This window comes from Cupressus sempervirens, chromosome 10, assembly GCF_028749045.1.
Source record: "Cupressus sempervirens isolate cs-2001-9-10 chromosome 10, ASM2874904v1, whole genome shotgun sequence".
In the NCBI taxonomy this organism is placed as follows: Eukaryota; Viridiplantae; Streptophyta; class Pinopsida; order Cupressales; family Cupressaceae; genus Cupressus; species Cupressus sempervirens.
The window spans coordinates 240,875,923-240,893,132 of record NC_143127.1 but is presented as its reverse complement, the minus strand read 5'-3'; positions in this window follow the sequence as shown (position 1 = coordinate 240,893,132).

Genomic DNA, 17,210 nt, shown 5'->3' with positions numbered 1-17,210 from the left:
TTTACAAGTTAATGTAAGGATTGGTTGGAAAATGAGGATTAAAAAGTTATATTTGGAAGGTGATTTGTTAATAATTATAGGGGCAATAATGGCAAGATTAATGTCAATGTGGAGTTTGCATAAATACATTAATATTTAACTTTGTCAATCACAATATACAAACTAAAAAACCTTCTTGGTATTGAATTGTGATGAATTAAGGTAACTTAATGTGAATAGCCTTGGCACAACGTAATTCAATACCAAAAGGTCTCTAAGGTTTTCTGTGTTATAAAATATGAAAATACAAATACAAATTCAATATCAATTGATGAGCTTAAGGGGCTTTCTAATGAATGGTTCAAGGCACAACACTTGGTGAAGGTTTTGCAAATGGGTTTACAAGTTTTGGGTTTAACCATGGAGGAAACTCCGTAGTTAAGCGCGCTCAAGCTGGAGTAGTACTGGGATGGGTGACCTCCCGGGAAGTCCCAATGTTTCACCCTTGTGAGCATCACCTAGATCCATAAGTGCTAAGTGTTCCATTTATTCTCATGAGAGATGGATTCATGTTGAATCACTACTCATGAAACATGGGTCAATGAGTTTGACTCAAAAATCACACTATTAAATCCTGATAGCAATATCACAATATCACAATTATAAATTCATTCAAATGTGCAATCTTAATGCATTCATTTGTAAATGTTGAATATCAAATTTGAACATTGGTGAGAAACATTTAGTTATTTCATACATAATTAGGAGATGTGCATCACAACCTGAATGGTTATTGCTTGAAGACATTAAATTAAATTAAATTGTACTTGCATGTCTTATTTAATTCTCATTTGTGTGGATAAGCATACACAATAATGCACACACGCATGTACATATAAATACTTATATATTTGTCTGTAAAACATGTGGATCTACACAACATCATTGATATTCTTGTCAATTAGCAAGTTGATTATTTTGATGACTATTTAAAATGAGATAGTGTAATGCCCCTCTAACCTTGATAGTTTATTATAGATGATTTGAGTTGTTAGAGAAAAAGGTTCATTTCATTTGATTTATTAAATTACCTTTTCTCCCTTCTTAAGATTTCACTTTATACACATTTTGCATTCTCATTTAATAATTAGTTAGTAATTATTAAATAGTATTTACCTTTTAGGTTACTCTTTTTGATTTTCGATCTCCTTCTATAAGGATAGATTGTTTGTAATTATCTTACATCTTTTTCATTTCTGAGAATACATTTACTTATTTTCAGAACTAATCCTCACCTTTTCTTGTCTTTTTCTTCTCTATGACAAGTTTTTAAATGCAAGAATTCAAGGGCTTTGTGGATTTGTATTGCATATTGCTCAAGTCCTTCATGGTATCAAAGCCAAATCTGTTGTGGCCTGTTCATTCTTTGGAGAAAAAGGAGAACGAGGGTTTGACAGATCAGATCTGATATTTTTCAAGTTTTTTTTGTGAAAAAGAGGGGTCTAATTTTCAGAGCACTTTGAGGCCAAACAGACCTCACATTTAGATTTAGAAGGTGTCAAAACCCTTATTTTCATATAAAGTTTGTCAACTTTGGACAATGTTGATCTAGGAGGCAAAAAAAATTGCAAACATGGTCGTATGGCCTCTTGCGCGTGTCTCAAGGCAATTTTTCAAGAAAAAATTAAAACGAAAATCGGCTCGTAGAGTCATTTTTTGACTTGGATGCTATTTTTGAAAATCCAGCACCAGTGGCTCTTTTCTCGATGCACACAATTTTTCTGGCCTCCGATCGTGATCCCAGTGTCGCCTACACTTCCTAGTCATCGCCCTTTGTTTCTTGGGCACCGCTTTTGCTTTTCCAGTCACTCCTCCCACAAGCAGCTCCTCCACATGGCCGCTCCTCTAATGGTGCTTTTGCTCTACCACTAGTAACACACCACCAACAATGGTGTATGCTTTTTTTTTAATATTTGTTTTTTTTAAATATATATACATATATCATTTTTATTACTTCTGGGGGCCTTGATGGTTTTTTTGTGATAACTCGAGCATATGAGGGCCTTTTTTCGTCTGAAAGAAGCATCAAAAAGTTGGTTCCAAGATAGATACGATGGAGCAGGTATTTTTGAGATTTTTTTTTCTAGTCTGGTACCTATTTTGGCACTTGAAGTCTGTTGATGACTTCTATCTTCTAGGGGGAATAACTTCTTTGTTATAGCTCCATTTTCTATTCTGAAAAAAGAGTCAAAAAGCTCTTCTCGAGAACTTTCCAGATTCTTAATCATTTCACCAGTATTTTTTACAAGGTATTTGTGATTCATTTCTGAAGCTTTTTGTTCTTCTCTCATTTACACATTCTTTCTAGCAGCTGAGGTTTGGTGTTTTGCATTAGCGGGGTGTTTTGTCATATTGTTTATGTTATTTACTTATGTAAACTAGAACTACATTCAAAAATAATTCAACACCTTCTAAAACAATGGCCAAGACCTCTTCTTGTTTAAAATATCTGACCCCTCATAATTATCACACATGGAAGACCTTGATGACACAACTTCTCTGGTCAAAAGGGTTGTGGTCTTGTTTAGACATAGTGCAACCAGTTTTACAAAGGCCTTTTGAGGTCATGCAAGACATGAACAAGATGGATGAGGCAATATGATTGATTGCTTTACAGGTCTCCAATAGTCTAAAGTTTCATCTTGATGGGTGCAATACCCCTCTAGCTATGTGGACCAAGGTTGAAGGCTTGTTTGGTACAGTGAATGAGTTCAGGGCACTTCAGATTGAGGTAGAGCTTACCTCACTTGTACCAAATTCTTTTCCCTCCATTAAGGACTTTTTGATGAAATTCAAGCAATTGAGATCTTTATTGCAGGGTTGTGGTAAAACGAAGACTAACATTGAGTGTATCTACTTGATTCTTTCTAAGCTTCATGAAAACTTTCAAAATTTTACTTCTACCTTCTATTCCACCAAAGATGCTTTGGGTAATAGATTTACCATGCCATCCTTTGAGGTTTTTTTTGATTAGTTGACTTGAGGGCAAGGTAAGCTTTCTTAGTTGGATTCTCTCACAAGTTCACAAAATCATGCATTGGTAGCTCAACCATCTTCAGGGACAAAGGAGAAGACTCAAAAATTTTATTCAATAGAGTCTTGGATTGGTTCCAACACTCATAGTTCATCAGGGCCACCTCCTCCTAAAGGGGGTAAATCAAACCCAGAAAGACTGAAGTGTGCTTATTGTAATAAACCTAATCATGATGAGTCACATTGCTATGAGAAGAAGTTAGATGGCTATGCCAAACAAGTTTCAGATTTGACCACTCTCCTTTAGAAGAGCAACATTGATATTCCTTCTACTTCTGACAAGCCTTCTTCATCATCATCACTTCAGTCATATGGTAAAGATATGGGAAAGGGTCATGCACCATGTGCAACTACTATCCCTCATTCTTCTTGTTGGTTACTGGATTCAAGCACTTCACACCCTATGGCATCTTCTCAGGATTTGGTGTAATGATCCCCAAATTAGATCCTTACGTTTTGGAGAAGAATTTAAAATAATTTTTGGATACCCCTCTCTCTCCTTGCTTCTCCCTTATTAAATATCTGATATTCCTAATGGTCATGTCCTTTGAAACTTATTTTAATAATAATGATATAACTATAATATATAATTAATTTAATAATCTATTACATTTCATTAATATAATGTTATTAGTTATGTTTAATACATTACTATTGTAGTATATTATCATTATATGATATTTTATTATTACATCAAGATAACTATAGTTATTATTATTCACTCATAATATAATTTTATTTTTTCTTTTATATTATTTAAATAATTATCATATTAAAGTGGGGGGATATCACAATCCTACTCTCTCAAATTTGCTTGTACTCAAGCAATTGATTTGATCCTCATTAATTCATAGTTTGGATTCATTCTCTTTCGTGCATATGTGTTAGACACTTGCAAAGTAAGCATGTTAGTATATAATAACATGTACAAAAACATATGAATGAAGACACAAAGTAGAAACATTAATGCATAAAGATGCGATGCAAGCATAAGGTAGACACACGAATGCATGAAGACACGAAGAAGACATGAAGCAAACACATTGATGCATGAAGACACGATGTAGGCACATAGTATACATATTAGAATCTTGCTTACAAATTGAAATAAGAAAAGGGTAAGGAAATGTTTTACCACTTTGATCGTGAATGTCATGCTCCTTTCCCCTGTCTCAAAATCAAAAGTTCTTGAAGATGCATATTTTTAACAACTTTTCTATAGCTAGTACTATAATAGGGTGTATAATTCCATAGTGGATGGTATATTTATTGTTGCTTGAGTTTGGACGCACTCAACTTGGGGCTCCCTCATACTTTAATCCATATTGGGATTCTTTTGCCCCAACGTAACCGATTTACTCCTCCCCCTATGCACACTCCCTACCCACTAGGAACATGTTTAATTTTGATGTGGATGGTAGATTTACTGCTTCTTAAGGTTGGACACACTCAACTTGGGGCTCCCTCAAATCTTTATCCATATTGGGATTTTCTTTTGCCTCAATGCGACCGATTTACTCCCCCCCCTGTGCACACTCCCTACCCACTATGTACATGTTTAGTTTCATTATGGATGGAAGGTTTACTACTGCTCAAGTTTGGACACGCTTAGCTTGGGGCTCCCTCAGATCTTAAAATCCATATTGGGATTCCTATGCCCCAACGTGATCGATTTACTCCTCACCCTATGCACACTCCCTATCCATCATGAATTTAAGCACAAATATTTTGAATAATGTCTCCTTGCGAAAGAATAGAAAATAATCATGCTATAAATATGTATTTATACTCTCAATATATTTTGTAACAATATTATAAATTATTATAATATTTAAAATTAGTTATTTCACTCTCGAGTGACCACATTGGTCTCCTTGAATATAGTGTCATTCATGTAATAACCCTTTCTTTAGAACATATATCTAATGTTTGAAATTATCATTACACCTATTATAAATTCATAATATCTATTGCTATATTTAAATGAAATAAAATGATGATGAGACATACCTTATTTGATGCTCTTTGACATACCTTTCTAAACTTCGACGATGTCACCAATCACAAAATATATTTATTCATATGGTGTTACTGCATTGGCAGCGTATGCACTTTTCCTCTAATTCATTGCAAATGTCCAAGACAACTAGTGCCTTGTACTAATTATAGAACAACTGTGACACCTTCCAAGCTATTCCCAAATAATTTCCTGTAGAATTTATAGGCCTAACATAGGCCATAACAAATAATTCAGCCCCAAATGAAGATTTATGGTTCCCACCACAAATTTTAACATTGAGGAATTAATCTTCAATGCATATGTTATTGCATTCACATGTAAAGACCAAGACCCATAAATCAAATGTACTATTTGGAATAGCTTTGAAATATATTGGTAGTAACCAATACAGATTATCGGGTTAGAAAAATATGAAGCAAACCAGATAAAATATTTATAAATTATTTGTAGCATTGTTGATCAAATAAATGTAATGTGTTTTCCCAATTTCAACGTAGATCACTGATGCGTTAATTTTTTTCTTTCTATTAGCATGTATATATTCCTATTTTTTGGCTATGCTTGTTCCTAGTCACTGACTGGATACTTCCCTAAATATGTTGATGCACATATGTGGCCAACTTCTTAATCGCGTTTGAATTCTTATGCCCATCCAGTCAATGAAGATTATAATTGATGAAGGTGTTATTCTAATAATCAGTATTGAATCACTGTATGACCTTGGATGTCAAAATTTGGCATTTATGTTTATCCACATAGCCTCAATCATAATATTTATTTTGTTGTGAATCAGTCTCCAACTATTCTCTATTTCATCCTCCTAAAAATCTTGTGTCGATCATACTCTTTTAATATTAGTCGACTACCTTTCAATCACCAATCTTAGAATCGCTCCTTCAAGATGCTTGAGCAATGGTTACTCTTGTGTTAATCTATTTCTTTGCTGGTTGTATTTCCAATCCTTCTCTACACCTTCAAAGCTGTGGATTGAATGTTGTTTTCTAAGGGCTGAGACCTTTTGATCCATCGACAATGCCTCCAAGATATTGGTTCTTCATTTTCTAATCCTTTGATTGTTTCTACTACTCCCTAGGCACGATAATTTGTTTTGCCCTGATAAACATATGTGTTACTCATTCCGACCACTCTACTACCAATTTGAAAAGTGAATCTATGAAGTTCACTTTGAATAGAATGAGGTAGGGATGACTGTCATTGCTATTCTTGATATTCGAGTGTTTACCATGTCTAATTATGGTTACTGCTTGGTTGGGAGATTGTCGCATGAGATATATACCTTGCTATTATCAACATTACAATTTCATCAATAGTGTCCTCTGCTCCATATTATAGATTGACTAGATACTCATGTCAACTATGATAGTCTCCATTCTTCACTGACTATATATTTTGTACTGTAAATTTTCTGCAGTCATCGAATCATTTTCCAAAACAAAATGTTCAGTAATACAAAACCAAATTGATATATAAGTTTTGTTCTTAATCTCCTAGTTACAATGAGTAAAGGTTGTAAATACTTTATCTACTGGGTCAAACCTATGTTTACTCATAGCTTTCCTCCAACTTTTTTTTTCTCCTTCCTTCTTGATTTTCCATAACCCTTTATTCATGGGATGATAGGATTATGCTCTGATACCACTTGAAATGATCCCCAAGTCAGATCCTTACATTTTGGAGAAGAATTAAAAATAATTTTTGGATACCCCTCTCTCTCCTTGCTTATACCTTATTAAATATCTGATATTCCCAATGGTCATGTCCTTTGAAACTTATTTTAATAATAATGCTTTTTAGATTAAGGTAAAAACAGGTTTTGAAGGGACCCGAAACCCTTAACAGAAAAACAAAAGATAAGCAATAATGTTATAACTATAATATATAATTAATTTAATAATCTTTTACATTTAATTAATATATTATTATCAGTTATGTTTAATACATTAGTATTATATTATACTATCATTATATGATATTTTATTATTACATCAGATAACTATAGTTATTATTATTCACTCATAATATAATTATATTTTATTCTTTTATATTATTTTAATAATTACTTATTATTTAATCTTATTAAAGTGGGGGGGATATCACATTTGGTCTCTTCTTTTGAGGCTTCTCCTACTCCACACATTTTAATGGGGAATAACATTGTTATGACTGTATACAGGGAAGGTTCTATTGACATCGATGATGGTATATTTCATGATGTACTTTGTGTTCCATCCTTTTTCTCCAACCTTCTCTCTATTTATCAGATTACACATAGTGGGATAGGGAAGATAGTTGAGTTTGCAAAGGATTTAGTGCACATCAGAGATAGTGAGACAGGTAATATTATTGCTATAGGGACTATTGATCATGCTTCCCACCTATATTCCTTCTCACATTTTGGTCCACCATCTCCACTATCAGAGACTCACTATCTTTTTTCACGAGAGTCTACTGAGGTGAAGTCATGTCGCTTTAACTTATGTGTTGTTCCTAAGACCAATGTTGTGACTTCTACACCTCCACCTCTTGTTCATATTATATCTCTTGCACGAGATTACTCTTCAGCATTGCCTACTATTGTAGCTCCAATCATCGAGCCACCTACTACAGTTGTTGAGGATATATTAGAGGACACACATCTCCTCTCAGTTGATGGATTCAACACGCATGTTATTCCACCTCCATTTCAGGAATCTAGATTCTATTTCAATAATCTCATGTTTTTTCCTTTAAGCCTCAACTAGGACTTCTAGCTACACCTTACCTATGTGGTTTTTATCATCCTTGTCCACTTCCTTTCTTTCTTTTAGATTAAATCCACATTGGTATGTTCATCAACACAGGAGTTCTACCATTCTAGGGGGGCTATGGAGTCTCAAGCTTCTATCATGGAGGCTTGCATTGTACTTATGGTCTTGAGAGATTCTCTTGAGATGTTTCATTTGTGCATTATTTTCTATCTCTTTTTGGAGTGGAATTTTTCCCACTAGATTTTCTTTATTTCTCTGCTTCATAGAGATTTGATTGTGATTGGGTACCTCATAAGGCCTTGTTGTTGGGACCCAAGTTTGCTTTCTATTTTGGATTGTAGTTTCCTTGCTCTTTATTCATTGTTTGTAGTTGTATTATTACTCATCTTAAGGGGGGGTGTTAGAGAAAAAGGTTATTTTAATTTCATTTATTAACTTATCTTTACTCTCTTCTTAAGATTTTACTTTATGCGCCTTTTGCATTCTCGTTTAATAATTAATTAGTAATTATTAAATAGCATTTACCTTTTAGGTTGCCCTTTTCGGGGTTTCGATCTCCTTCTATAAGGATAGATCGTTTGTAATTATCTTACATCTTTTTCATTTCTAAGAATACATTTGCATATTTTTAGAGCAAACCCTCGCCTCTTCTTGTCTTTTTCTTCTCTGTGATAGGTTTTTACATGCAGGTATTCGAGGGCTTTGTGGATTTGTATTGCATATTGCTCAAAACCTTCATGAGCTATGAAACATGGTAGGTTTTCCTTTGAATATTATTTCTAATTGCTATGTTCCTTGGTTTGGCTTACTAGGTGTTTTTTTCTTCTTTTTTTAAGGAAAAAGGAATGTGGCATTATAAGGTTTACTATATGTTATTAGGACCCTTAAACATTCTTAGTTTAAAATTACCTCTTATAATCTATGCCAGTTCTTTTATCTACCTTGTAACCTTCTATATTAATGAAAGTATCTATAGGGTGCTGGGATTTGAGTGGGACTAAGGAAATGAATGTCAATAAGATATATGGCCAGATAGTACACTTGTATTCTTATGATATGACATGTTAATAGTTTAGGCATATCTATACCCATAATACCACCCTTGTGACACTAGTATATAGTTGGAATCTGTGTATGATGTTTGGATCCTTCTTTTCATCATACTTTATGCAATGCTTATTTGATGCTCTAACAATAATCTTGTGAGATTCAACATGATGTTTTACATGTTGTTTGAGACTTCTATTTTAGTATCATGTTACTTACACTATGCTTTTAGTATCTTGGTTGGATTTGTTGTTTAATGGGATGGTATTAGTTTAGATATGACTTCTTTTAACTCATGTTTATGTTATGGTTTAAAGCTAACCCCGTTAATCCATGATGTCTTATGTATCCATATTTTCTAGTTCAGTATGTCTTCTAGATGAGAGGATGCAATCATAGTCACTTCTAAGGAGATCTACACGATGTTGCACTCATATTTTGTTGTTTGTCATTGTTTGTATATGTATGTATGTATGTATCTATACATATGGTATCTTATTGGTTGGTGATGTAGGTGTGTGTAGGTACTAGGCATCAACTCCACCTAGCTACACATATCTGAACATGCCTTAAAATCCTCAAACAAGTTGTTGTTGAAAGGATATGGAACTATGATCCATATAGGCACACGTATAACCCCAAAATTTTGATAGGAAAACAAGTCACTTGGTTTAGGAATTATGTGATCATTTCATTTAATGGTTTGATTACTAGAACTGGTGTCTAGAATTATGTGTTCATAGTTTTGATAATTTTACTTCGACATGAGTTATATATGTTCATGATTTTCATGATTTTAATGATAGTAAATGTGTGGTCCTATCAAGATATTTTAGGTATATTTATTCGAGTATATATGGGTAGCCTATTTCAGACGCTTGCCAAATTCGCCCTATGATTCGTCATGAGCCAAAACTGTAGAATCATACTTTCCTCATGGCAAAGTACCAGTGTCCCAATTTTTAGAACCTCAAGTGCCTGTTTGCCCAATTTTCCAAGCCAATTCCAAACCCAGTTTATTGCTTTCTGACGTGTTTATCTTGCAGGTAATTCTGAGAAGGCAACTTTGACGGCGAATATCTTTTGACTCCGAATTTATCATAAGACGAGATTTGACGAGGTAGAAGTGTGTGGAACAGAGAATCAGTATGCCAGTTTCCAGAGTTTGATTAGGTGATTTGGTTAGTTTTTAAGGGCAGTCAACGAACCTCCTGACACCAGTTTCACAGTTGTAGAAAAGAGGTGAAATGAGTAAAGAAAAAGGGTTGAAAAAATGATGCGAACTGATTGATTCTTCGTCAATTTAGTATTAAATGTTGAATGAATTAGTTTTTCAGTTTAGTTGTTTGAAAGTGAAAAAAAAATTTAGTCAGACCCGCTTTGGGGCTCGACTAGTATCAAACTGATAAGAACATTGGGATTTTTTTTTTAAATGTTTAAAATGGAAGGAAAATATTATTACAGTAAGGTTTCTTGTGCCATCAAACCAAATAGGCTGCATCTTGGGTAAAGGTGGCAATATTATCTCAAAAATGGGGAAGAGAACAAGAGCAAACATTCGCATAATGTCGAAAGGAAATCTTTCTAAATGTGCCACTGAAAATGATGAGCTTGTTTAGATTGTTGGAGAATTTGATGTTGTAAGAGAAGCTTTAGTTCAAATTGTATCTAGGTTAAGGGGCAACATTTTTAAGGATAAGGATGGTGGAGCAAGCATTGGTTCTATTGTTCCTAGATCTTTATCATTTCTTAATATGCCCAGTGGAGCCCCTACTTCTGGTCTAGGAGGGGTGGCTTGTGAAAGAAGAGTGTTCCATGTTGAAATATTAGATTTGATTGTTTCTAATGTTGAAGTGTCCCCATGTTAAAAAAGAAGGACCCAAACCAACCTAAGAGGACTCGAATTGTTGTTTTTATGCCTTTTTAGAAGAATAAAAAAAAAACTTTGGCAGAGATGCCATGGGTACAGGTAATGCATTAAAGAGAAGGCTTTATTCGAATTGCAAGTGATCATAAATGGACAACATCAGAAAGCAGGAAGAATAGAAGCTTATCATACTCTGAATGCATATTCATGATCTCTTCTCTCTTGTCCTCAAGCTAAGACGCATTACACAGTAAACCAAGCATAAAAAAATCAATCTCAAGCTGCAGATCAAAGAGCAACCCATGCTATGAGGAAAGCATTCTCAGCAACCACACAAATCCAAAAGAATATAACGCCAAAAGGAGGCACCATGATATAAAGGAGGCAGGCACGTTTTCTGAAACCAGTAAGAAGCTTTGACGCTAATAAAAAGAGTACAGACACCTCATACATCATAAAGGTGCAAAAAATGTTCAAGCAGTGGTAGAAGTACCAAGGAAGCCTGTCGCAAGTTGAAAGGCACCATAAAAAACAACAGGAGTCAACGCATTTTCAAAGAAGTTGCAGGTGCTAAAGAAGGAAACCTAAGCCTAGAGGCAAAGAGCGCAGCCAAAGTGGAGAATGACAAACACGCAGATCCAAAGCATCCACGACTTGCATGTTGCACTGAGCTTGGAAGCGCAAATCAAAGGAGGTGATAAAATGCATGAAGAAGAGCCTGCGTTTGAAAAGAAGATCTCCATGCATTTTAAGCACAAGCAATCTGCAAGTTATGAAGCACCCACGCAGCATTGAAAAGACAAGACCCTCGCCTCATCATAGGGGTCAGTCGTGACCATGGAGATGTTCACCCAAAAGTCTGAAAGCATATATTGAACAGGGTTAGCCGCCTGTTAACAGGAAAAACACATTATCCCACATTTCCTGTGGGAGGGGACTCGTAAGAGTTTAAATATTATTCATTGCACTTTGCTTGGTGTCTTGAGGACACGACCTTTTGAGGCAGCAATCCGTGGTGGGGGCCCTATACCTGTGGATGACATCATCAAGACGTGGGGTCTATGCAAAATTTTGGACGGACGCATAGGCATGGTGATGTGGCAAAATGCGCGAGATTGCGCCACGTGTCCAAATCAGACGGTGGGCGCAATCTCGCATTTCTAAGTTGCGCAGAGTTTAAAAAATGCGAGATTGCAAATTTTTGCCATGTGGCAGCGGGTCCCACACTTGGTGAAGTGGCATTGCAAAGAAGGCCCAGGTGGGAAGCGACCTGATCATGACACGTGTCACAATTTGATGGTTGGCACTTCCCCGCAAAAATAAAGTGTGCACTGGATAAAAAATGCAAGAATGCAAATTTTTGACACATGGCAACAGGCTCTGGTGGTGCTGACATGGTAGACGATGCACAGGTCTGAGCCAATTAGGAGGTGCCACGTGGCACTTGGTCAACTAAAAGTTGACCACAATTTGGAAGCATAGGGAAAATGTGAAAGTAATAGAAAATAAATCTTTATTATTTTTTGAAGCAAAGTGCACGTCAATTTTTTAAAAATCAAATGGCATTTTAATTCTAATGTTAAGACATTAGATTATTTTAAATTTTTTTGGATTTTTAAAATTCAAAGATATGCAGACATGAATTTCTAGCAGAGGAGTCATTTTCAAAATGACTTTCAGGGGGTTTCCGGAAGGCAAAATAGGCAATATTATATATCGCCGAAATCAGGAGAAGATGAACTTTTCGATTTTGCAGTCAAATTTTGCACAGAATGCCTTTGGTTCTTGCTATAGGAGGTTTTGTTTCAGGTTCTTATCTTGCAACCATTTTTAGGTGTCAGTGTTCAGTTGTGATTTTTGGCAAGTTAATAGCTTGAATATGTGTAAAAGACAAGGAGAATTCAATTGGGGGCATTTCTGAGTCAGTTAAATGAAGTTTTATCAGCATTTTGATGCAAACCAGATATTTAGCAAATAAGGGATTTCATCATTCAGCAGGGGATATTTTGCAAATCAGTTACAAGGCAATGATGAAATAAGATCATATTAGATGGTAGAGAGAAGCTTTTTCATCTTCAAAGAGAAGGAATTCTAAAGGGACACATGTCAGCTGTATAATGAATCCGAGAATTCTTTCTTTGCTATATCTTTCTTTTCTTTCTCTATTGTAGGTTGTTGGTTGGTTTTCTATTTCTAGTTCTTGGAGCTCTGCTAAGGCTGTGAAAGCCACACACCCAGCATATCTTGTATGAATAGCATATGGATTTCATAGATAGTTCTGATACAGTAGTGTGATCTTGTATCTTATTTTATGCATTCCTAATGTACTTATTTCAAGGAGATAAATATAATGTGCAGAAGGTTTTGAATTTCAATATAATTCTGTCTCCTTTCTTATTGAATTTGTAATTTTATATGTTCAAGAACAAAGAGCTTGAACCCATTTGCAATTACCCAGTTGTATGTTTGAAGTTTGCTTGCCTTTGACTCAAGGAGTCATATAATTGCTTGTGGTTTCATACAAGGTTGCAGATTCATTAAGAAGGATGTGTGAAAGTATGGGGTTATATTGGATATTGTTGTCTAATTCATAAGGTGAATAGACTGAACATGAATGTCTCAACATATGCCATATGTTGATTGATGTTCAAGGATGCGTAATTCTGGAGTATAGGATTGCCCTAATGGATAAGGCATTAGTCATTTGTAGGATCATTAAGTTTTTGCTGCATATTGGACATGCTATCTTTTCTCAATATAAATCAATTATTTTCCCTTCATGTTGAAGTGGACATAAAAGTTTAAACCCTCACTTAGTTTATGAATAATATAGGTTTGCACCTAGCTATTTTAGAATCTGTGTTGTTTCATAAGCCACTAGGAGATATTAGGGGTTTCATCTGCTATCATAATAGATTCAGTGTATGCTTTGATAACTAGTACCATATAAAGAATCTGTAGGTCCACCCACCTAGGTTTTGCAGAGCCTGAAGAAGAAGAAGGGTCATGCCTTATAGTTGGCCTGATGTCTGAATGGGCATGTTGAAAATGAGAGTTAGCTGCCCCTAGATGTGTTTTGTTCTCATCGGGGTAATTGGAAACTGGTAACGTTTTCAAACACCAACATATTCTACTTGACTCATTTTTCCATTTGACATACTCTACAACTCTATACAAACTTCTTCACATCTTGTTGCAACTATGGCCAATAATAATTCTTAGCAACCAAAGCTATGGTTTTATCTCTACCAAAATGGCCAACCAATCATTCACAACTTCTGTCTATCCATCAATCTGTGCGTGATGTGATGAACTGAACTTCAAATCTATCTTCAACTTCTTCCACAATGTATGCCAAAAATACCCAACAAATTTGGTATCTTGATATGAAACTATACTCTTTGGCAGACCATGTAGTCTTAACACTTCTCTGAAAAACAATTCTGCCACATGAACAACATCACTAGTCTTCTTACAAGGAATAAAATGTGCCATCTTTGAAAACTTGTCAACCACCACAAAAATAGAATCATGCCCACACAGTGTCCTTGATAATCCAAGAACAAAATCCATGCTGACATCCTCCCACAACTTCTCTAGTACAGGTAATGGCTGATACAACCCTGTATTCTACTTCATTCCTTTTGCCATCTGACATACTACAACTCTATACAAAATTCTTCACATCTTGTTGCAACTATAGCCAATAATAATTCTCTGCAACCAAAGCTATGGTTTTATCTCTACCAAAATGGCCAGCCAATCCTCCACTATGCTTCTATTTGATGAGATTCTCTTGCATTGAACTTTTGAGAATGCACAACTAGCTTCCTTTGAATAACATACAATCTTAAATCATGAAATCTAGTTACTTTGTTCTATCAAGTGTAACAGGTTCTTTACAAGCCTTCCACGCTTCACCAAAATCTGGATCATCTGGACACAAAGTACTGAGTTCCTTGAACCCAACCACCTCTATCTAAATTTTTGTTAGCAAAAGTTATCTTCTATTAAGAACATCTGTAACTTTGTTAGACTTCCCACTCCTATGTTTCAAAACAAATGCATAACTCTGAAAAAACCCAACCCACTTCAAATGCCTTTGGTTTAGTTTTCCTTGACTATTCGAATATTACAAAGCTTGATGATTAGTATACAAAATAAACTCCTTAGGAAGATAATAGTGTCTCCACTTCTTCAATGCTTGAACTATAGCATAAAATTCCTGATCATAAACACAATATTTTCTTTTTGCATCATTCAACTTCTCACTAAAATAAGAAACAAGTCTACCTTATTGGCTAAAAACAACTCCTATTGTAGTACCACTAGCATCACAGTCTACTTGAAACACCTTGATAAATTTAGGAAGTGTTAAAATGGGATACTTAGTAACCTTTCATTTCAACAGATTAAAACTCTTATCTGCTCCTATAGTCCACTTTAATTCTTTCCTATCCCCTCTCATTGTTTTAGTCAAGGGTCTACAAATACTGCTAAAACCTCTTATGAACATTCTATAAAAACTAGCCAGTCCATGAAAAGATCTTACCTCTATCATACTCCTTGGTCTAGGCCATTCAAGGATAGCCTTCACTTTCTCTAGATCCATTTTTAGACCTTCTGTTGAGACTACAAATCCCAGGTACACCAACTCCTTCTTAACCAAAATTGCACTTCTTTAGATTTATCAACAACTTCTCTTCTCTCAACTCATCAAATACATTTTGAATATGGATCAAATGCTCCTCCAATATCTTACTAAAGATCAAAATATTATATAGGTAAACAATGACAAACTTACCCAGAAACCCCTTGAGTACCTCATTCATGAACCGTATGAAAGTGCTCAGTGCATTGGTTAACCCAAAAGGCATGACTAACCACTTGTACAATCCTTCCCTTGTCTTGAAAGTAGTCTTCCACTCATCACCTTCTCTAATACAAATCTGATAGTACACACTCTTCAAATCTATCTTTGTGAAATACTCAACCCCACTCAAACAATCCATAATATCATCCATCCTTGGCAATGGAAATCTGCACTTGATTCTGATCTTGTTGATAGCATGAGAATCTATGCACATCCTCCGTTATCCATTCTTCTTAAGTGCTAATATGGCTAGTACAACACATGGACTCAAACTCTCTCGAATCAACCCCTTCAACAATAACTCATGAACTTGTCTATTCAACTCTTCACTTTTTGCTGGTGTTATTCTATATGCTGCCTTGTTTGGAAAATTGGCTTTTGGAATCAAATCCATCTGGTGACTGATCTTCCTTATTAAGGGCAATCCATCAGGTACATTATCTGATACAATATCAAAAAAATCTCCCAACATATCTACAACTTCTGCAGGTACCTCCTCTACTTCTTCTTTACCATCTTTTGGAATTATAGAAAAACGCATATGCTTATGCTTCATACCTTTGAGAAACTCTTTTACATCAACAAAACATATTCTAGCAGAACTACATACCTTTTCTTCTTTCTCCTTCAACAACTTCAACTCATGCTTCACTCCATCCTTAGTCAGAGTGTAGGTATTTGCTCACCCATTGTGTACAACATGCTTGTCAAACTACCATGGCCTACCTAGCAACATATGACATATGTCCATAGGTATGATATCATAAAGTATCTCATCTGGGTAGCTTCCAATCTTGAACTTCACAGAGCACTGCTCGTTGACCATGACCTTGTGGTCATCTTGCACCCAAGCAATACAATATGGGTACGAGTGTTTCTATCTCTTTAGCTTCAACTTGGTGGCCATCATTTTTCATACCAAATTTTTATTACTTCTACCATCAATGATCACACCACAAAACTTATCTTCATATCTACAACTTGTGTGAAACAAGCTCCTTCTTTAATCAGGTTCATTCTCACCACTCAACAGGACTCTTCTGTTAACTAGGACTTTTCCTCTTTCAGCATCTTCAGAATGTGAGGATCTAACATCTTCATTACCATGTACAACTCTAGCTTGGCCTTTTTTTCTTTGATCTATCCTTCCTTGATGGTGGGAACATTCAAATTCTCTATGCCCTTCTTCTTCGCAGTGAAACAATTTCTCACAGAAGCCTCCTCTTCCAGATCCTTGTCCTCTGCCCCTTCCTCTCTGATCTTTATTGTTATGATCATGAAAATGATTGGAATTGTTTCCCCTATAGTTCTAACTGCTAATTCTAGCCTCATCCTTGTTCTTTTGATCATCATGATGACCACCATAAGATCATTTGCTAGATCTTCCACCGTGACCTCTTCCACTATTCTTCTTGTCAAATTTCTTGTTCAAATTCTCCTCAACTCTTAGGGCAAACTGGTATTCCTCCTTAATACTATTCATCTAAACTAGACTTAACTCATCCTAAATGCTTGTCCTTAACTCATTAAGATAGTCAGCCACTTTCTACTTATCAACTTCTG